The sequence below is a fragment of the Neodiprion virginianus genome, chromosome 4 (assembly GCF_021901495.1).
Source record: "Neodiprion virginianus isolate iyNeoVirg1 chromosome 4, iyNeoVirg1.1, whole genome shotgun sequence".
Taxonomy (NCBI): Eukaryota; Metazoa; Arthropoda; class Insecta; order Hymenoptera; family Diprionidae; genus Neodiprion; species Neodiprion virginianus.
The window spans coordinates 5,034,775-5,058,742 of record NC_060880.1 but is presented as its reverse complement, the minus strand read 5'-3'; the positions used below and the strand labels follow the sequence as shown (position 1 = coordinate 5,058,742).

Here is a 23,968-nt window from a genome sequence, read left to right as displayed (position 1 = left end):
TTTGGATAAACGATTGAAATCTGTAACAAATCTCGACGTCGTCGCATCCCGCCTTCTTTTTGACGAATCGATACCGTTCGTTTCACTTTTGCAAAACCGTGAAGAATATTTTATTCAATAACACGCTGATGTAAAGGTGCTTCACTGTTGTACGGATTCACTAAAATTATATCTGAAGAAAATTCACAGATACGGTAAATCTATAATATTGTCGGCACGTAACGAAATCCGAGTGCAAACGACAATCAGGCGATCTCTGAATGTGGAAATAATTGAGTTTGAGATTCTCACGCAACGGGTTGACAAATATATTTTGTTGATTCGAATCTACCTTACTTCTCGATCAAAAATTGTGCGAGGGGTTAAATTTTGAAAAATCATTCATCCCTCTGCTGAACAGAACTTTCATGCAATTTTTAAATGTCATTTCCTCCTTTCTTGTTTCAGTTTCAACAAGCCAGACTTCACGGATCTGATAACGTTTCTGGCGTTGTGGTACATCGATGAACCGGAGTGTCGATCCAGGGTCGAAGCGGTGAGTGTCGCTTTCTTTGCGAATTAAATGGCGGGAGATTTGAATGACTGGTAAAAATTTTATATATCAGGGTGGTCCTTAATAAGGTCATTTTTGAATTTAAACCGGCCCACCCATCAAAATCGGTTCCAAATTTTTTTTCAAATATTTATCTCAACTCTATCTGTCTATTTATCTCCAACCCTTACCCGTAGGAGGGTGGATTTCCCCGTTAAACCATTTTAGGGGCACATTTGATCTGCCCAACGGATTTCGATGAAATTTTTCACGAGGGGGTTTCTTGGGTCGCTGATTACAAATCAGAACTGGAAAGTTAAAAATTCAAAATTTCGGATCCGATATGGCGGACCTAAATCTGAGAAATCATTCGACTTTGACAAAACTCGGTGCTCGGTGGTTTTTAAGGCTGCTGATTACGTATCTGGACTGAAAATTACAAAATTTAAAATATTGGATCCAATATGGAAACACCGAGTGACTTTTGGGGATTTGGTCTGCCATTTCAAAATTGGTAATTTCGAGCGCAAATTCGTAATCAGCAACCTCAAAAACGCCTCAGCTACGAGCATCACCAAGTTCGTGTAACTTTTTCGATTTTGGTTCACCATATCGGAACCACTATTTCGAATCGTCAAATTTTGATTTCAGATTCGTAATCAGCGACCCAATAAAACCCCTTGTACCAAGTTTCATCCAAATCCGTTCGGTAGACTCGATGTAAAAATCCACCCTCTTTGCGTCACGGGTTAGAGTTGAATTATTTTACAATTATTTGGAACCAATTTGGGTGAGCCGGACGAAATTCAAAAATAACCTTGTTAAGGATCACCCCCAATATATGTATAATTGTGCAGACTCCCTCGCGATCAGACGCGATGCTCGTTCCGGCGGCTCTTGAAAAAAAGGGGAAAAAAAGCGGGTCAGAGGAGACACTCGGAGTTTGGATCACGCCGAGGGCGGTGGGGGGAGAATTATTGGTGTCTCGATCATTCAGCCGGGGTTTCAGGGGCGCGGAGTTGATCGTCAAGCGGGCTGCGAGCAGGCAAGAAGCTCCCTCGTCCTTCGGGAGGATGGGAAAGCGTCGGAGCCGAAGATTGAGAGCTTTCGAATATTAAAACAAGGCTCTGATCCGTGTAGCATTTAAAGAGATGAACTCCTCTCTTTCTCTATGTTCAAACTACGTTCTTCCCAAAATTCGCTGAGCTGAGTGTAAGTGTAGGGTAAGTGCACCAGTTATCGACCCTGTACCAAATATTTACCGTTTTTGGTTGTAACTGTTTGATCCTTGGTTCGAAAATTACCAAATAGAAACGAAAAATTCATAGTTTGTGCCGTAAATTTATAATTTTGTATAATGAAAGGGTCAATAATTGGGTATGAACGTGTCAATAACTGGTACACACTTACCTTGTACATTTGTGAACTAAAATTGCTCAGTGCTGTCTGCAAGCTGAGGAAGTGAAGGAAAAAAAAAATATATATATTCTAACTTTCGTTGAAATCGAAAAAAGTAACATCCCTTGACGGTTTTCTGTAATGATTTGTTCGTATAATTAACGTTATTTCTTTGGGATAAGAGAGGAAAAATCGTACAAATATTTGAAAAATTCTGAATACCATCGTTTTTTTTTTTAATTCGATGACACATATATTAGTCACGATATTACAAGTTGTTAAATATTCACAGGATCGACAATTTCGATTTGACGCTTTTCTGAATAAGATTTAGAATCCTGTGAAATACGCGTATTCTTGTATAATTCGGTAGTAATTTAACAGAAAAAAACGTATCGTGGCACACCGCAGAATATTATACATGCTTCAACCAAAGAGTCGACATCCTTTAGTCCGCAGTTGGGAAAATCATTTTAACGAATGAGCTTAGAGAATAAACTTGATTGCCAAAACGTGGTAATGAAACGTTTTCGCAAACGAATTACCCAAAATTGATCAAACTTGAACATCGGTTGGTTGTCATAATCAGAATTGATTTCCGACAATTCGTTTGTTTCGTTTTTTTTTTCAGTTCCGAAATGCAAGATTCCAAAAATTCGAGTTACGATAGAGCAAAGTTCCAAAAAAGTAACGTTACGATAGAGTGAAATTCCGACAGTTAAAATATACTTACACGGCGTAAAAATCCGAAAATCAGAATGACCAGGATTCCGAGCGTCAAAATATCGAATATGCAGAGCAGAGAATGATCAAAGTGGTGAAATTTCACAAATTCAGAAATTCACAGAACTGAAAGTCCCGCATCATTCGGAGTTTTGATATTGCAAACATTTGAATTTTCTAATTTTTGCAATTTTGGAATTTCGATTTTGATGTTCGGTCGAAGTTTGATTTCTTTACTTCAAATTTCCCCACCAATAAATTCATAATTCGGCGCCTTCGGAACTTTTCAAATTCGGAATATGAATCCCCCGCCCGTTCGTATGCTCAGATATACGTACGATTTATATTATTTACCCACACATGTATAGTTCGACGATAAATTGGCTGAACTCGTGGCTCAGTTGCCGATCGATTCGCGTGTGAATTGCGTGGTATGTAATAACGAGGCTTTGTTTTCGGGCTTTTAGCGGCTACTGTCGAAAAGCTCGCAGTTTCGAAGCACTTTTCAGGATCTCTTGTTCTCTTTTTTTTCTCTCTCTTTCTCCCTTTCTAGCAGATTTTGGAAACGCTCCCCGGGCGTTTCGATACCTTCTCTGGTATACTTTATATCCGCGACGTATTAACATATGCAAATTTATCGCAAACTAAAGTGAATATAAATTAGCCACGATATCAATCCCTCTCGCAAGCCTCGCGTCGCCGATCTGTTGAAAAAGGCTTATCAAGGATTTTGGGTATGATATCGAGGGTGGAGTTGCAGCCTAAGTTCAAATCACGCGATAAACTCCAACGCCAAGCAGGATTTGCTACATTCTCAAACTGCTTTCGTTCACTCGGAGGAAAACGAAAATTACTTTATCCCGCTTAAAAGCCAAACGTTGCCAGAAAAATTTTTAAACGAGCGTTCAAAATCGTCTCTGATAAGACGGTTATTCATATTGAATCCTGCAGATCAATTCATATCTTATTCGAAATTTCAAATTCTCATATACCGACTATATCGAATCAATATTATTCAAAGCGTCAGATTTACCTGGCGCGAGTTTCAAGTTCCTCGCATTTGAGATTAGCATGAATTTTTATAAACTTGAAACTACGATTGAAGATGCTCGACAATTTTTACTACCAAGAAATCGATAATTGCATTTGCCGAGAAAATTTGATACGTGTTATGGCAACGATCTATAAATCGGACCGTTTTACATCGCTGTAAGACAACAGCATCGATAAAATTTGATTTCCGAGCCCGAACGCGATCTAAAATCTTTCTATCATCGTCAGGGGATTCCGTGAGATTATTCAGACATCGTTTTACTCTCGGTTAGGGAAAGGAAAATTCCTCTAAAGACTTGAGAAGCTTAGGAGACGATCGGAGGCAGCACTGAGACGGTAGACTTCTCGAGACGGTGGAAAATAGGCGGAAGGATGCGGAGATAACTTGAGTCGTTTGTCATGGCGGCCGCCGCGTATATTCTTGTTCCGAAAACAAATGGAGGCCTAGGCTGGCTTTCGCGGGAAGAAACGACCCGGCGCTTCGTGCCCTCGGCCTCGAGGCCATGGGAGAGAATCTCTCTCCCGGCTCCTGCAGGGATCGCTAAATGAAAACGTCCAAAATTGCCCTCTGATTTACTCCTCGGCAGGTATAACGCACGCGGCATTGATCAGCCCCGCTAATATAGCCGAGCCGAAACTTGCAGACAGTAAAAATGATCGCTTGACGTGATAAATTGCGATTCTCGCCAACAGCCTCGTCGCTGATAAATTAAATCCCGTATCACCGTCGAACGAAGTATCAAATTTAATATTTCAACCGATAGCTAAAATAATATTCAAATTTACGGGGAGGAATCACACTCGAAGAATCGCAATCAACAAATCGCTTCGCTAACCTCGTAATAATCAATTTTCAACGGATTTTGGCTATTTTTTAAAGAGGCTTATAAGTATATTAATATTACATTCGAGGTAGACGACTGAAAAATTGCTCAATTTTGGAGAATTTTTACCTCGATAATAAATTGTTTAATCCGGAGTTTTTGTCATTCTAATATGTGGATCGAGAGTTTCACTGACATATTTTTTTTTTTCTCATCAGAATTATTCAACAAGATATCCCATAAACGGCTCGACCGATTTTATTTCAAATTCGGATACAGTATTATTCGATATAAATCAACCCTTATCGGTGCGATCCCATTTTTTAATTATCCCATCCGTTTCGTTAGTTGAACGAAGAAGTCGTAAAATCAAAATTCAATTTGAGACTTTCACCATTTTGTCGGATGATAATTAAAGAAAAAAAAAAAAAAAATACACCAAGATAAAATAAAATTTACAAATATTAAAAAATTCACCCACTTTTTCTGTCGTTATAATCGTTCCACCTCCCGCCCTCCGTCTTATTTTCGACCCCCGGTCCCGCACCGCGAAGTCTCGCTTTCATGGCCCTGCACTCGGCGATGCTCCCAGCTGTTCTTCACCCAGGAGGATTGCGGTCTTAGACAGAAACCGGCGCCGGGATGAGCCGCCGAGCTCTCTACCCCAGACAACAAACTAGGATTACCAAGTTAATCGCGTGATATTGCCGAGCTTAATTCACACCGTGAATCTCGAGGGATTCGTTGCGCCCGCTTTGCCCGATCCCTTATTCGTCTCGGTGGGTATTGTAAAAAGAAACAGAAACAAAAACAAAACAAAAAAAAAAAAAAAAAATTAATAAATAAATAAAATAAAAGTATAACCAAAACCCGTGTCGCGACGATCGTGAATAATTTTTGAAAAATTTATCGTAAAAGGTACGACGATGACCTCTCGGCCTCTTTGCCCCCCCCCCTTTTTTTTTTTTTTTTAATTCTCCTTTCGGAGAAATCGGAGGAAAACGAGGAAGATGGCGGCGACATGTTTTGCCTCGATCTTTACGGCGATACGTCTTCCTTACGTATCCTTCCCAATTCCGTGGGGCGTTCCCCTGTCCGTTTCTTCACCGTCTTATACCTATAACACCTCACGACGACGTGACCGATCGACCGTATTATTTATCATTATTCAAAACTGTACCTGAAAGCATCACCTTATACTTGGATATTTGTTTATTTTATACCCATGGGATATAATTCAAGCACGGATCGAGTTACGAGCGATTGCAATGATTTCGATTGATCTTAAGCGATTTCAAAATATTTCAAGCGACTTTGAAGTGAATTCTTTCCAAACTGCTTTGCCATTTCGACGAGTAAATACACGTCCGATTTTATGAGATTTCAAGATATTAAATGTGATTTTGTGTGATTTTAAATGATTTCAAGCTACTTTAAACTGACTGCTTTACAAAGTGGTTTGCTATTTCAACAAGTGAATAGTTAGGTTAGGTTGGTTAGTTTATTACTAGTTTCATACCAATATTGAAAAATAAATTGAGGAAAAAGAATAAAAAAATGAAAGAGGTACAACGTTGTGCGAGAAAATTAACTCATATGCAAGTGCGATTTTATGCGATCTTGGAAGATTTCACGTGATTTCAAGCGATTGCTTTCCAAACTGGTTTGCATTTGCAACAAGTGAATACCTTATCGCTTTATACCTGAAGTTACAATATTTCATCTCGACCATCTTATTCCTTGAAAAAGTATGATTAACGCTTATTCAGAGTTCTTCTTCTCCATTCAGCACTGAGATATTATTACATACACCGCACCGCGATCAAGCTCGTTATAATCACCGCGAATCACGAAGATGATCATGATTCATCGACGGTCGTTCCGAGTCTTCAAGAATAAACTTAAAAAGTAGTTTTCAACTCTTCGTGGTTTTTCCCAGTTCGGGAATTCATTGCGATATTCACGCGTATTTGTTTTTCATCTCTCTGACACCACGGAGTCATCGAGTTTTATGCTTCCAAAAGCAGCGAAGATTCCAGCTCTGATCCTTCGTCTCATAAAACTTACCCATCATGTGAAATACGTGAAATAAAACGACTTTTTGGAACGTCGAACCACCGATTAAAGCTACTCTAGCTTGATGCATCGGTTTGACTCGTTGATCGGATGTGAACAAGCGTCACGTCTATCTCAGTTTTTTTTTTATTTTTCTTTTTCCGTACTCGGTCTCCTCAACCGGATTTTAAACGGAATGTCGAGGAAGCCCCGGAAAAGTGGGAAACTTTTACTACCGTTCTCTCCGGTCGTCTCTCGGATGAGTTAAATTCCTCCTACTGGATCACTTTTCCAGCATCAAAAGCTCCTCTTTTCGTCCCAAAAGTTCCGAGCACTGCAGAATCCAGGCCTTGCCTACGTTAGTATAACTCGACGATTTCAAAGCCTGACTAAAAGCGAGTCGCCCCAATTTCTGATCACCTGTAGGTATGTAAAAAGGTGTATTATTTTTCGGAAAGCTTTCAAACCGTTTTCACGCTACTCGGAGACTGGCTCATTTTGTATTTTGCACTCCGATCGACTGCGAATAATTTGTTCGGTAAAAAAACTAAACAAGAATTCCATTCCTCGCAAGATTTCACCGACTTTTTCTTACCGTTACAAAAAATCTGTGAAAACCTTTGCACACATTTTCATATCCCGTGTGTAATAATTTTCTCCCGTATCAATGAAATTATTCGTTGGTATAATCACGAGGATGTTTGTATGAAGTTGTTACAAAAAACAAGGATCATATATTACAGCAAAAACACTTCCGTAACCCGTGAAAGATGATTCCTTATCTTTATTACAGGAAAGAGGAAGCGAGAGAGAGCGAGAGAGAGAGAGAGGGGGGGGGGGTTGAGGAGGAGCTGAAAGCAGCGACTAGCCTTTAATTTATTCATCGACTAATTGACTAATCGATGACAAATTTGAGCGATGGAGGATACAGGCAGTAAACCGTCACTCTTTAACATTGTTCAACCGGTCGCGTACGAAGCGTATAACCAATAGCGGTTGGTTTTGGGTCGTGCAATAGCGTGCCGCATAAATACACAGAGGTAGAGAGAGTTTTGGTACAAGGCACCCATGCACGCCAAGAGAATTGGTTATGAATGCTAATTTACAGCTTTGGCTAATTACCTTTCAGCTAATACCCGGGACAATAAACCGACGGTCGACTCTGCGTACGTTGAAAGAGGGATCGAGAGAGAGAGAGAGAGAGAGAGGGTGTGTGTGTGTGTATTTCATCCGGCATCGTTTTCCCTAAGTAATATAATTTTAAGAGCCTCTTCGTCGTATAATTATACATATATATATATATATATATATATATGTATAATATAAATTACTCGACTATATATACCGCCAATTTCGTCACATAGCAATGATCATTAATCTAGTTGACAATTACGCGCACGTTTTATACCCAGACGGTAATGCCTGTATAATTTTCCCGTATATTTGATACGTACGTATGTACGCAATTATTGCACGCCAAATTTAATTTCAAATTTGCTGAGGAACATCCTATACTGATTTCTGCAAATAGTCGTGCCAAACGTCCGGAAGCAATTCGCGACCAACAAACGTCGATAATTACCCCTTCGGCGCTCCGCTTTTCAACGGAAACAATGTTGTCTGCACGTATCAGCTGTTTTGTACTATACGTGTATTTCATCGCTGCGGTACGCGAATCACTCCAGCGTTATATGCATGCGATATATTGAATACATTCAGAAACGTATCGTCCCTGTACGGTGTATATTCGATTCCGGATCCATGAGAATGTATTTCTTGACGTTTTTTTTTTTATCCACTCGTAGGAATAGTTATTCCGGCATTAAAATTCATATTGGATGACAGTTTTTTTTTTGTTTTTCACTGCGATATTTTTCACCGTTTTCAATTTATTTCAGGTGCGTTGTAAGTGTCGCTTTTTATTCTTCTACACACATTTTTCGGGACCAATTTATTCAAACTCTTATCCTTCTCCTGAAAATTCAGCAGCGTTTTTAAAGTGTTTTTTTTTTTGTTTCTGAAGTTTGAGCACTTTTACATAAACAATGTTTATAGGTGACTATCTCGCAATCAGTTGTAGTCAGGAAAATTCTAGTTTGGTACTTTTTTGTAGAGCGTGAAATTTCCTACAAGAATCCGTGTATCGATCGTTTATTAATTAAACCGTTTACGAGAAGAAAAAAAAAAAAAATTTTCAATTTTTCATGATCGTGTACGTTTTGTTTAATTAGAAAATGGAAATATAAAATAAGCACCTCTAAATATCAATAATATGTGATCACATTTGGATAAGATATTCGATAATTGTTTTTTTTTTTTTTTTTTTACTATGCATATAACTATATACAAAATAATTTTCATATTTTTTTTTTTTTTACCTCCGATAGGTGTCATACTTTGTAATATTTTTTTGAATTTTTGCAGATTTCAGAAATTAGGAGTTTCGTTTCAAGTTTGTTGAATTATACTTCAGATACGCTGGGTTGAAAAAGTCTGCAAAAAAATAGGGATTGAATTTCACCCTAATGTACTATCGTACAAAAAATGAAACTAATCTCACAACATCGACTCAGAATCACGATCGAGTCGTCATATGCACATATTGTCTTCATCCTGACAAATCGGGTGAAAGACGAAAGTTCGGGTGAAGAATCACTAATCTTTCTTACAAATTGATTATTTATTAAAAAAATTTTCTCTTCCTTTATTCGCGCAGGGCGACGTAGGGTGATGAAAAAAAAAAGTCTAGCAAAAATGTGTACAATAACAGGGACGCGCGATGCGGAGAAAATACGCGTTCCTCTTTTCTTCTCCGTCTTTACCATCTTTATATATTCCGGACGTCGAATTGCGTCTAAATAATAAATTGACGTCGGTGTTTGTAAGTAGATGAAAAAGGGAGAGGGCGGGAATAAGAAACGAAGAACGCAGAAGAATACGAATAAGAATAAGAATAAAAATAAGAAAAAGTATAGGCGGCCCGGATAGTTTGTACAATCATTCCAACGGCGTCCCGGGGAAAATGGACGCCTATAAATCGTGAATTGTACCCCGCCTATACTTACTAGCAACCCGGCAACGCCGGGGAGTGGAAATAATGGTGAAGCCGAAATACCGGCGAGGCTTTTCCGCGAGTTACGCTCGGCTCCGTTTCTCTCTCTCTCTCTCTCTCTCTCTCTCTCTCTCTCTCCTCCCCCTCCTCCAAGGCTCAACCGTAACGTATTATCCTTATCCGATCAGAAGTTTATTCGATCTGTAATACTTATACGGCCCTCGCCGCCGACGAGTGGCCCGAAAAAATCCACCTTTTTTCACCTCTTCTCACCCACTCCACCCAATCAGACCGAATTCCTTCCTCCCCATAAACCGCGTCCCGCGGCCTCTTCCTCCCCCATCGTCGTCGTCACTTCGGAAACTTCGACTCGGATATCAAAGGTGTAGTATCGCAGATATACGTGACAACGATTTTTCTGTATATTCGATGAAAAATCGTACGGACGAGTGATTCGAAATGAGATGAAAATATGTGGTTTTTATTTTTTTTTTTATTTTTACTCGGTTCAATTTTCAGCACACGGTTATCAACTATTTTCATTTCTCAATCCAACTGCAAGAATATAGTTCTGGATAGAAAATTCAGCCGTTTTATGAGATAATTTTACGTTTGTGTGAGAGTAAATTAATGTCAAAAAAAAAAAAAACCTATTCATGGTTTTTCAACTTAACAAAAGAATGGTTTTATTCAAACTTCAAGCATACGAAAGAATCGTATTTGAACAATATTTTATGAAACATTCGTACAAAACTTTTGAAAATCGAGCCGTTGAGAACTGGTTTTCGGAAAGACAAGTGTCTTCGGGAAATCAAAAAATTAAATATTTTCTGTCGTCGTGAAATGTTATCTGTTTTTTTTTTTTTTTTTCTCCGCTTTGATCACAAATTATCTTACAAGACAACGTGCGGTCTAGATTTTACCTAAAATCGTACCGTTGTGCACACAACTCGATCAAAAATTCAAATTTCAATGTTCAAAAAATCCTTCGTTCAATCATGTGCTATAATTAATAAAAACAAACATCTACTACCATGTTGAAAAGAGAAATTAGCTGAAACATGTCGTTCCTTGTCCTTCAAGATCCATTTAACCCCTTAACTGAAAACGTATAGCGAATCAATCGAGGAATATATTTAATTACTTGTATAACACCAGATTATCTGGTAGGTTTGAAAAATCTTCAAACTGTTACATCGCAACGATATCCATCTTACAAGAATTTTTTACCAACCATGAAATATGAAATTTTTCATCAACGAATGCAGCACGTAATGCCAAAGATTTATAATCCGACGATTACACCGATTGCAATCTACGGACGCTTCTTTTTTTCCTTTTTTTGTTGCTGCTTTTTTTTTTATTTTTTTTTTTCGTCTGTCCGACGGAGTAAGTTTTTCGTCGTATTCTTTTTTCGCATTTTACGCTGGTGTATAAAAATCTCACAGCATTGCCGTGAATTTTGATTAGATCTGGGCGCGGTGGTTTTGTATGTACCGCCTTAAAGCGTACAGTGACGGAGGGGGGTGGAGGACGCATTGTTCGCGAATTTCAAATCTCACTGCTGCTGGTCGCATTGAATATTCACTACTGTTTCATATTTGCTTGAATAAATCTGTAATTAATTACGTTTTACAACCTTTGACGCAGGCTCCTCCTCCTCCATAAGCAATCCCTTGTTATTGTATTTACTGTAAAACTGGTGAACGGTCGAATTTTATCGTATGGTGCATTCCGTGATATCAGGATCAAGTTTCTGCGTCGATGTCGCAGATTGGTTTTATAATTTTTTGCGTCAAAGTACGTGATGAAAAATCGCAATTTTTTTTCACAATTTTTCGACCCAGCGTAGTGTACGAAGTACGATTGAAAAACTTGAAAAAAAAACACACACACATTTTCTAAAATCTGGAAAAAATTCAGAAAAATCTTATAAAGTATGAGAAAATGTTATGACATCTATCGGAAGATGGAGATTTTATAACGTCGAAGGATAAGTAAGAAAAATGATTCGAAAAAAAAAATGGTTGTTTTTGGATTTCATTTTTGACATTTGTAAAAACGAACATAAGAGTTCATTATAATATATCTCTGAATATTTTATGTTCATTCTTATGTCAAAAACGCAGTCCAATAATAATACTTTGTATGTTTTTTTCCATTTTTTCTATTTATTTTTCGAAGTTATGAAATTTCCATCTTTAAAAATGTGTCAAAAATTTCGTTATATTTTATAAGATTCATCTGAATTTTTTCAGGTGCATGAGAATGGGTGTTTTTTTTTTTTTTTTCCTCTAGTTTTTCAACCGTACTTCAAATATGTTAAGCTGGGTCGAAAAATTCTAAAGAAAATTGCGATTCTTCGTCATGTTATTTCACGCAAGAAATTGTAAAACGAATCCGAGACATCGACGTCGAATCTTGATCGTGACGTCATGGAATGCCTCCAGTATATTAATAATTTACTGAGCAAATACTTTTACCGCTGAAATTCAACTCGATTGGATTTGAAAATTAAGGAATTTAATAATAAAATAAACTCGTAATTTTCACTTCGTCGATCTTTTTCCGCCTCTGTAATTCTTCCGTCTACTTATGCTGATAGATCGAGAAAAACTTGAACTGCGAATATTGTATTTCGCGGCATGACACTGACTGGATTCCGTGTATTCGCAGCTTGTGTTAACATTGGTACAGTCATGAACAAAATCAGTATAATCAGCTGGATAGTATAACGACACGTATAACATGTTCGTGGTCGAAGCACGTGTTGGTTTTTTTTTTTTTTTTGTTTCCATTTCGTCGTCAGTTTACACAATTCGTTTTATACGTAACGCAATTACGGTGAGCTTGTTTTACTATTTACACACAAGAGAGTTATTATCATATCGATTAATAATAATAATTGGCGTTGTAAAATTTATTCACAGCTGTTGAAATAATTATTTATAGCTTAATATGTTATCACGAACTGCTGCGATGTTGAAGTCACCGACTGTTCGAATTATTTTATACTTGTATAAACTCGTCAATAAAAGTTTGACGTATTTGTGCTTCGTATAGGTTGGTACAGAATACCGAAATGTAATGGAAAAATCGCTGTCTGTACTTTCGTTTCTCTCCTTTACTTACTTGATTTTTTTTTTTTTTTCTTTCCCCCGATCATGTTATTATTTATACTCTTTTCTTTATCTCTATGTGCTTCTTATTGCGCCAGGATAACGTTTCTCACGACAAGACCGTGGAATGCGATTGGCACGCACGCTTAACGACAAATTGATACGGTCGAAATTCACCCTGTAACATACATATAACGATTATAGTTAGAAAAAGGGAATGGAGAGGAATTCGAGATGAGATGAGAAAAGAAATTTTTATCCTCTATGTTTCTTTCATGTTTCGGTTACTATAATAATAATCAGTATCGAAAATGTATGATTGTAGGTATTTTAGGATGTTTCAGATAAAAATAGTTTGCGATTTCCCGCCGTGGCAATCCCAGAAAAGTTTCTTCGGGTTGAAAGAAAGTTTCCGTCAAAAGGTGATCGTTCGACGTTGCGTGGAAGATGGCGTTCAGTTGATTTTCCACTTTTATAAATTTGCGAAGCATCCTGAATGAAATTTTTTTTTTTCCATTCCTTACATCAATCGCAATGTCAATTTACGTCACAAAGAAGACCCAGACTTTTAATATCGTGGCTCGAGTTGATGTTTGAGAAGTCTATCCGACGACTTTTTCATTATTAATTCAATCTCGTAAAATAGTTATAATTTAATTTAAACTTTCAATTTGGGAGGTCAAGATTGCCGGTTGATATATCGTTGTCTTACGGATCGTGATATTTGAGTTGAATGTAAATGTCAGGAAAGAAATAATAATTAAAGTGCCGCAACGTGTTTATTCATAAATTGAAAAAAACATGAAAAGAAGGTAAAAAATCAAATGAGCGCCATCTTCCACGTAACCTAGAACGCTCATTTTTTCACGTAATCTTGCTTTCGATCTGAACGAACTTTTTAGAGGGTGTGAAATATCATGGATTATTTCTTTCCCGAAACACTCTAATGCACACACACACACACACACATTGTATCGTAATTGTAAATTAAGCTCAAACCGCTGCACCGCGTCAGAGATAACGATTCGGAAATTCGATACTACCACCACCTATATACGCGCGACGGATCCGTCTGCGTGAAATGATATCCCAGCTCGGCGGATGATAACTACGAGTATGAAGTTTACTCGACAAGCGATAAAACTTTCCTAGATACACGCTCGGTTTACGCTCAGCGGTTGTATAGAATCAGAGTGTCGTTGAGTTGATGAAGGGAGAAAAATTAATGAAGCGATAAAATGTTGTTTCCATTAACAGTTGCTCTTCAACTGTGCGCGTATTTTTTTTTTTCAATTTTTTCTCAAAATTTTCTTCAAAAACTAAACGACTCCGCGATCGATGGTGAATTTCACATAATTTGAATTTCATCGGAGATTGATGAGACCGGACCTGACAAAACCTTGGGCTGATCAGACATCAGCGCGTATATACACACATATATGTATATATATATTAATATCTATACGTGCTTCATTTATAACGCGCATGAAACATAATCGTCCGATGATCAATCGGAGCTCGATACACAAACGAGTTAATTAACGAGATATCATCCAGGTGACTGTTGTCGTCATTGATTGACCCAGTTCAACTGACGGTCGACCCTAAAAACTATAAATAGTGAGTTCCGGCTGCGGATGAGGTGGGAGGTCAGCAGGGCATCGGAGGTGACATTTAACCCTTTAACGGCCGAGCATATTTCCCATTGAGAAGAATCATTTTTCTCAAAGAAAATGTTTGAAATATTGCGCTTTTCAATTTTCGTTCCTGAATAAAAAGTTTTACACTGAGAAAAATTTAATTTGTTAGAGTGATTAGAAAAATTGAGTAAAACAAGTATCGTTAAAAAAACCATTTTGCGCTATTGTTTACTCTTCTTTTTTAGTCAAACAAGGCTTTAACGTCAATTTATCGTTGCACGAGCATTAAATTTTTGCAACGGTTACAAGAAATTATAGCGACAGTGATCGTAATGAGAAAAAATAGTAACGGATACCAGACTTTCCGTTAACCGCTAGAAAACTGATTATCATTTTCTACCTAGAACTATATTTTTCGATCGCGGTAAAAAATGAAAACAGTCAATGACTGAGCGGTAACCGGAACTAAAAATTTCTCTCAGTGTACAAGTGAAATTATTCAGTGAATACTTTCTTTAGAGTGCGTTACTATTTGTTAAATTATTTGAGAACCTAGAAAGTATTTTAAAAAACAACAGTCTCGACCATGTTATAGATAATACGTTAGAATGGCAAGGGCGATTCGTCGGGGAAATTGGTGTGAAAAATGTGCATTTTCCTTGTTGTTCGTTCATCTTGAACGATCCGTTTCACCTAAACCCCAACAACCTGAGCGTGATCGTTCTCGTTCCCGTTCTCGTTGATATTGAGTGACAAATTATCGCCCGGAGCCTCAAAGCGTGCCCGTCATCATCGCTGCGCAGGTCGGTGCCGTTGAAATTTAAACGAACGACAAACGCGCGACGCAATTCATCACGGCGTCGCGTGGGGGACAGAAATAAAGTGGGTATTAGGTGAAGACGTTGGACAATATTTTTCCATCCTCCTTCCGCTTCTTCTTCTTCTTCTTCTTCCTCTCCTTGGCAGTTCGTATTGGACACCGGGAGATGCGTTTCGGGGATCTTTTTATCCTCGAAAAACCGTGTACGGTATTATCGTACAACACCGAGAACAAGACGAAGAAACACGCGTTTCTCCGTCGAGGAATGGAAGGAAAATTTTCAATCCACAATCATTACGAATTCCGTACGCGGAATCCGTCCCGCGTTTCCCCCTTAGAATTTCGAAGTTTCCAACGTAGGCTGCCCGCATGCTCGAAACTCGCGGTGAGCGTGGACTTGGAGTCCGGATGATGAAGGCATTGTCGGGCTTGTTAAGGGTTTTGAGAGAAACAATTTTCACCTCTCCTTATCACTTACTCACTCTATCTTTTCGGGGTCGATGATCGTTCATCGACAGCGAACCTTTACCGACTTTATTGCCGAAGATCCATTCGAGGCGATGCAAATCGGCCCTTCGAACCAAAGGCGATCCTTTCACCCTACCTTGGTACTCCGTAGTGCATCTCCAGTAATTGCTACAAGAGGACAGAGAGAGAGAGAGAGAGAGAGAGAGAGAGAGAGAGAGAGAGAGAGAGAGAGAGAGAGAGAGAGAGAGAGAGAGAGAGAGAGAGAGAGAGAGAGAGAGAGAGAGATGGACGAGGATGACGAGGTATGAGGGAGCTGCGCGGGCGGAGAGGAGGACTGGCGTGGCTAGGAGAGGAGAGGAGTGAGGCGGTTTGTTTGTACTCAATCGGAGGAGCCTCAGTCGGTCCGCGATCGTTGTCGAGCGAGCTCGTCTGCTCGTTCCTTGATTAGTTCGGTCACTTGGCGTACTATCACATGGCTCATAAGACCACCAACTCTGTGAGTAAACATAACTCGCGATAAGCGGTCGTTGCGTCGTCACTACGATTCGTTGGAATCATCTGTGTGACAGACATATAGTGAAAGATGATTGAAAACGTAGAAATTATCGACCAGTGAACGGTTTAGTGTTGTTTTCGTTCCTCACTGTTGATAGTTTGTGGGTCGGTTCTTCCGTGAATGCGAATCGAGAACGTCTTTGTTGCTGTAGAATCGTACGACCGTCATCGGCTTACCGAGTGGAATGGAATGTCCGGATGAATCGACGAGCCTTGAGGCATCCTAGCGAAAGGTGAGTCGTTATTGAATGATATCCAGACACTCTTCAAATGCCATCTCCAAACCGCTTACCAGGCTTTCGGTTACCACGCTTCGCGATGCGACTTGATCGGTTAGTGTGCAGCTGCGTCATTGGATACCAGAACCGTCGTGTCCTTTGTCATTGAAACTGTTGGCTAAACTCTTTCAAATTTTTACCGAAGCAACGTAAGGAGACAGTTTAGACTTCGGAATCCATTTCATTCCGATGGATTCCAAGCTTTTGATATACGGTTGGATAAATGTCACCAGCGACTGAACAGCCGTCTTAAAATCACCGTCATATTCGTAGTTAGGTCATTTACCGGTGACTCTTCGTTCGCTGCAGCGTAGTTTCACCTTTTATCCACTTTCATCTTTCCGTTGGGTCTTCGATCGGATCAGTGAATGACTTGGCCACCTTGACACGGTCGGTGATCGGTTGACGGTCTGCTGGAATTCAGGTGGGACAGTGAATTCCAGCGTTTTTCACCCGCCATTTCAAACTTGTTGCACTCGACTTCGTAGACGAGGTTACGATCTCTGACACGAATACTCCGAATCCAACATTTGAATAAAATTATTCTTTCGGAGCTGACGATCAAGCATAGTTACAGGATGATTACATTAGTTCCGTTCTATCATTCTCGGATTATTATCAGCGATTGCGGCTTCCGTCAAGCATTCGAGAATCTTACAATTAGTAGCCATGTAGCGAGCAGTTTGACCAACGGAAACGGACTCATCCTACTTCCTTTCGCTTGTAAGAGATTACCGGTATCACATGTCGCGACTGGTGACCAAATCACCACCACCAACAAAACGAGACCGAGACTACGATCCTGACTGTATTATACGGCACGTGGTCGACGACGATCTGAGGCAATTGTACCAGTTATCGAACCTTTATTTTACAAAGTTAAAAAACTGACGGTGTATTGAGAAAAATTTGATTTGTTACAGTAACCAGAAAAATTGAGTAAAACAGGTATCGTTAAAAAAACTGTTTGAATATTGTTGGAATTAGGAAAAACGAGGTACGCCTAAACATTTTGCGCCATCGTCGATCCCTTTTTGGTAATTGCAACGCAAAATCAGTTTGTTCGGTTTACTCTACTTTTTTAGTCAAACAAGACTTTAACGTCAATTTATCGCTGCACGAGCATTAAATTTTCGCAACAGTTGCAAGAAAATCTAGCAACAGCGATCGTAATGAGAAGGAATAGCAACTGATACCAGAGTTTCCGGTAACGGCTAGAAAACTAATTTTCATTTTTTACCTAGAACTATATTCTTCGATTGTGGTAAAAAAATGAAAATAATTAAGGACTGGGCGGTAATAGTAACTGAAAATTTCTCTCGGTGTACAATCCGTGAATTTCCCGATGACTAGAACCAATTGCTGGACGGTTAGACGCTGAAAATTAATTTCTCGGTAATTTTCGAACGAAGGATCAAACACAAAGTGTCCGCACGAGGTGCTTTTCCTGGTGCTACAGGTGCCTCGATAAATAGACTATACAGTCCGCACCGAGTGTTCGGCTGTATCGTCGGTGCTTCCGTTGTGTGCTTTGGCCGGTCGGCTCATTGTTTCCGTTATCTCTCGAGGACGCGCGGATGCTGGGAGGATGAAATCACGCTGTGAGATGGGCTGAGGTGGGGAGCCTGAAACTCGGCGATAAACAATTTCTGCAGGGCTAAACGGACTCCTAGGCGTATAACTGCACGCTGCTCGAGCCGCGACTAGTGATACCACCACTATACGCCCGGTACCGCTTGGATTATACCCGACGTTTGATCAACCGAATCGTCGTCTTATTGTTACTCCTGCCGCATTTCAAAGCAGCGATCCTGATGCGGGGTGTAACGATGATACGTTTATACCTGTATAATGTGGCCCATAAACGGCAGGTGGGTGGAAACGCGGTTTATTGTACACCGTTGGCTCTTGATTCGATCAGCTCACGCGAGTACCGTTGCGCGTATGTGCGAGCCGTACCGGTCTGGATAAAAAGAAATGGAAAAAGAAACGGAAAAGGAAAGGGACGTTTGACAAGAGCAAGAAATAATTATACTTGGATTCAACGAATTAAACTGAGTTTGACTGAGTTGAATTTTATTCAAAGTATCTTTCTCGATGTTACGGTAAAATGATGTAAAAACACCGCAAATTCAAATCAAGCAAGTACAGTTATATACATATATTCTCGAAGGCGTCGTAGCTGAAACGTCGCGTCATTCTCCCGCGTCTTAATGCCAAGTTGTTGTCACTAACGAGTAAGTTTGTTCGCACACGCGCAGGAAACGAAGAATAATGTACAATATGTTTATTTGATAAGGTATAATTTTTGCGAGATGTGCGCAACTATAGTTGGAATAATTTTGCATTCGTGGTTAATTTTCTTTTATCTACCGTGAAATGATGAAAGATACAATATTATCTCAGTTGAAATTTGAGGGTTTCATACGACCGTTTTTAATAAAATTCAACTTGATTGACTTTCGGACATTCGATATACCTTCTAACTATATATATATATAACATGCAGAATAAAATAAATTCATAAATTTTTCGAGTTTTTATACGTCTTATTTAAATGTAAAATGTGAAAAATAAAATAGCCATCTCCGAATATCAATATTGGGAGCTGATATTTGGCTGAGATATTCCATTTGAGATGCTCTTGAAAAATTTTGACGCGCGTTTAAAAAAAAAAAATAAAAAAAATATAACAATTTCTTTCTTTGGTACATCCTGATATATACGCTCAGTATTATACATCCTCCGGCGAATCTCCCAGAGAGAATTTTGACCGATGTTTGGGCGCAGCTGAAGGCGTCCGTTTTATGGCCGATTTCTGAATATTCATTAAACGCAGGGCTAATACCGATATTTCGAAATTCTAATCAGTTGGAAATTCGCAGCCGTGACTTGGATCGTGGCCATAAATATTCCGGTTCATGGGAGTAACTCGGACTGTCGAAAAGATGTTGCCTACACTCGAAGCGGCGGACAAAATCGATGAATAAATATAACTTGTAAAGCATATTTCTTAATTTGTTTTTAACCCAATTACACCGCCGTCGAGTGTTTGAATTATTTATACGGGCAAATTGAATGCCTGTGACAAAATGGGCGTTCAACTTTGCAGCATCGAGAACGTCGAGATTCCTCATATCAAAATATGATGACACTATTTTTGTAAACCAAACCGGTTTTGCGAAACCGACGCGACGTCGGAGTTTCCACTTGTGAAAGTTTGATTACGATCTTCTACAGATATATTTATATCTTATCGCTTATTTATATTTTATCGAGTTTATAACGATTATACGAGAAGTGTTTGACACGGTGAAAATACGATTCAAGTCTCACCGGACAAATCGAAGATCGAAAAGTCCAAGTATGAAAAATCCTGGGAAAATCATCACGTTGAAGTTAGTAGCTTGACGTTTTTGGAACGATTCTTGTTGAGGAACAAAACATTATTTCACGACTTTAGAATTTTATCAAGTTTAGTAAACCGTTAGTACCTATACAATATTTATTGTGTAAATTGAAAAAAAGGAAATTTTTTTCCAATATTTCGTTACGATAACTTTGCCAACTTCAATATCGTGGAAAATCGCGATTGAGCTTTTCGTTTGAAATTAACGATTCTTCGACTCGACGAAACGGGTATGGACTGAAAAAAGAAGTCTATTTATTGCACTAAATGTTTTGTTATTATCATGGCATTTTGTCCAGTAAAATATGATTTGTTCAATTACACATCAAACAAATTTCTATCGATCATTGTTCGGCTCGACTAAAGTTTAATATCTATATCAAAACGTTTATTGCACCGTATCCAAATATACAAGTCGACGAATTTTTGAAGAGCGAACGTACCTTTGATAAATTTTATTTCAAGCTGTGATAAGGTGACAATATTATGCAATAAATATTTCATCGGAACTCTTTTTGATCTCGCTTGATCGATCGAAGCTTTGCGTTTACCGTAATAAGGTGAAAGCGAATGTGCGTACGTAATTATTATTTCACGAGGAGCTTTCTTTCGCGCAGTTGCGGGGTTAATTAAGCTCTGCAGACTGGCATTATTTAATCTCCACACGCGTATCGGTAGCAACTTTTGCAACGCCGCCGTTACTTACTCAGAGATAAGGATATTTTTTCGCGCCAACGGCTGCCAGTGACAGAATTATTAATTTACCTTCTCGTGCTTGCAGCCTATATTCATTCGTCTCAACGCTGCGATATTTATCTGAAATTTTTACAAGACCTCAGACTAAGGAAATCTTCTTGCCAAGTCGCGTATGTAATTTTAACCTACGTGTATCGAACTCTGGTAGGTATTTACGTATTCTTATTTCGTAAATAACCGCCTTTTCAATTTTTTATCAGGCTACGCGCGCATCTTTTTTCAACGTTGGTATTTAATCATCAATTACGCTATCTAATCACTTGGTTTCTTACGCGTTATCTATATTTCTACCTGAAGAATCACTTTTTCCAGCATACTTCGATCTGCTGCGATTGGATATTTTTGTTTCTTATTATTCGAAGCTCGTTTTAAGTATTTAAGCTGTTATTATTCAATTATAGTGAAAAATTTCGGTACCCTGAAGAGCTTGCAAGAGTTATTTAAGAAAATATTTATCCTCTCCGAAAGTCTCAGCGAAATTTTTCATTCCGTATTAAAATTTCTGCGTTCAAAATTGCAAACGATGTAGAATTTTACTGTGTAAATCCTCGTTCATGCTGCGACGAAATGTCAGTTCTTCGCTTTAAGATTTCCTGTTTTATAATTATCTTATTTTTATTTTATTTTTTGTTTATCTTCCAAATAATTCGACGTGTTTCACCAAATATATTTTTGCAACAAATCGGCTAGTTATCATACTGCACAAAATCGGTTGCACCCAATTTACGCGAAAGGTTCTTCTCCGCAATAAATAATAACAATCATCATCATCCGACGTAATAAATATCGAATCTCGACGATGTGGATACGCGAGTTCGAGTATAAGGTCAGCTCACCGTGAATGGGTGAAAGTGTGTCGTTCAAAGGTCATCATCGGGCATCTTCTCCTAACCGGGAAGAAGAAAGAAAAAGATCCCTAATGTGCGGACAGAGTTGCTGAACTATAGTTAAGCAAGCAAAGTGTTTTGCACTGCACATCGTGCAGAGTTAGAAAACCATTTTTTTTTTTTTTTTGTGCAGCTACTTTCTTTTTCACATCTCGCGGCGAGAATATTATAACGTTAGTTAATTGGTTTAGCTTTTTTGCAACGAGTTAAGAATGACGAAAATCGCGTATCGCTCTGTGCACGTAAGTGGGTATAAGATGAGATGTAATTGCACGAGAATCATCGCTGCAGGCTTGAGAGAGCTAAGTGCCTGCTGCGTAAGTGCCCGCTGATGGCGAAACGCTCGGCGTTCGCAATTCCCAGAAACTGCAGCAGCGAATTAGGACGAGCAAAGCGTAAATACAGTCTGCACACTTACCGGCCAATTAGCTTCTGGATTTCGGAAGAGAAGAGACTTTACGTCTATGCATATACATATACATATATATATATATATATATATATATATATATATATATATTTTGCGGCTGCAGTCACAGTCACGCGACAAATGAAAAGCCAACGGTAACCCGTCATTGACGTAGATACGGTTCGGATTTTGCAAACCAGGAAACTCCAGGGAGCGTCGTAATTTGCGCAATGTTTTCACCGTCGTTGTCGTCGTCATCGTCGAAATTCTCTACTGAGAATATCATCCGGTGTACCTACCGTTTGTTTAAAGCTCTGTCGGCTGGCTGTTGAGTCTATATATATATACGTGTAAATATACCTGTCGAAACGGTGAAATGAAAGATTATTACAAAGAACGTTAAAAAAAAAAAAAAGGTTCAGGAGGCTTCCGACTGCACAGAAGTCAATCAAGTTGAATTGATAATTATCTCACTATCGCTTTGAAGTAGAGCGTGAATTTTTTTTTTTTTACAAAGTACAAAAATACATCAACGATTATAATCAAGGACATTAGTTATTGATTTTACATACTTTCAAATCGATCTCGCTACCACTTGATTATTTTTATTTTATTTTTATTCGCTTTTGTTTTTAATGCCACGACTGAATTTTCACGCATCCTTGTGTTAACAGGGCGCTTTAATCAATGAATAAATTCTCTTGTATAGTGTACATTGCGTGAAGTTTATATTTTTCGATTTTTATTTATTTATGTTTTATTTTTTACTTGTTACAATTAGTTCGTTATTATTATTATACATAGCTGCAGGTCGTCGTTTATATGAACTCATACTTTAAAAAAATTGGTGTCGTTAATAATTAATTGGGAACGATTTGTGGATAATCCGTTCATTTAACAGATGACGCGACGATCCGTTTGATCGATAAAAATTTGGTAACGAATGAGGTTACGGAATAATGAAGAAAAGAAAAAAAAAAAAAAAGAGAAATGATAAAATAATGCCATGTTTCTAAAATTAAATCAATAAATAACCTGTCTTTAATCAACTTCCCTATTTTTGAGTCTTTTTTTTCAAATCACATTTGACACGACTAATTTTCAGCCGCGAGAGGGATTCTCGATAAATATTTCTATTGACGAATTGATTTTAAAGCTTGCGCAATATTTTCTCGACCCCGATTCAATCCTCCGAGGGATTATTAACCAAGCTCATTCGGAGATTTGTTCATTTCACAATCAGTATTCAGCAGGACAAGCTCGTAATTGCTTCGCTGCTCTTTGTGCAAACATCTGTGGCTTTAGTCAATGAGCCTATTCGGCTTCTTTACACACACATATACGTATATACGTAACACATATGGGTATATGTACAAATTAGGGTGGCTAATTTTTGAACTTTTTTTTTTTTTAAGGTCCCATTCGAAAGATTTGTCGCTAATATTGAAAATAAAAAAAAAAATTAATAATAACCTTCGTAAAACCTGGAGAAGGTAGGAAAATATTCAGAGTTCGCTACCAATTATTGTGATGTTGTTTTATCTATTTTTATGTCTACACACAGATTTTTCCACTAACACCTTGAAAAAGGAGAAAAAAAAATAAACAGAGTTAAAAAATTATCCACCCTAATATGTGTGGTTCTGTTGTTTGTAAGAAAGAAATTCGACTTAAAAAGAAGGAAAAAAACAGCGTACATCGAATGAAATATAATCGGAATACGTGAAAAATTGAAAAAAGAAACACGGGATAATTTTTACAACCGTTAGCTTTCTGCGTTGGGATGTTAGTTGCTTTAGGGAGGGAGATTATCACAGAAGATGGTAGAGGGATGAGATTGAAGGTGAAGAAGGGTGGCTCCATTGGGACGGCAAAAGCGGGAGCGGCGCGTAATCAGCTTGACACCGAGAAAAGAAAAACACGTTAAATCCAATTTACTTTGAAATTGAGTAGAGTCAGAAGTCGAATCGAGTTACCGGTACAAAGAAGT

The 23,968-nt window shown here is 38.4% G+C and overlaps 1 protein-coding gene across 3 annotated transcripts in view; it reads left to right on the top strand.

Moving 5' to 3' along the window:
- The window catches only part of LOC124302157 (putative polypeptide N-acetylgalactosaminyltransferase 9), a 196,301-nt gene that overhangs the window by 53,331 nt on the left and 119,002 nt on the right, over window positions 1-23,968 (top strand). For 2 of the 3 annotated variants that reach the window (XM_046758001.1, XM_046757998.1), the window contains exon 3: window positions 448-535. The gene's annotated coding sequence lies outside the window, so the exon portion shown is untranslated. Of the gene's footprint in view, window positions 1-447; window positions 536-16,095; window positions 16,473-23,968 lie in introns of those variants that run through there. The other variant, XM_046757999.1, reaches the window with a different exon arrangement.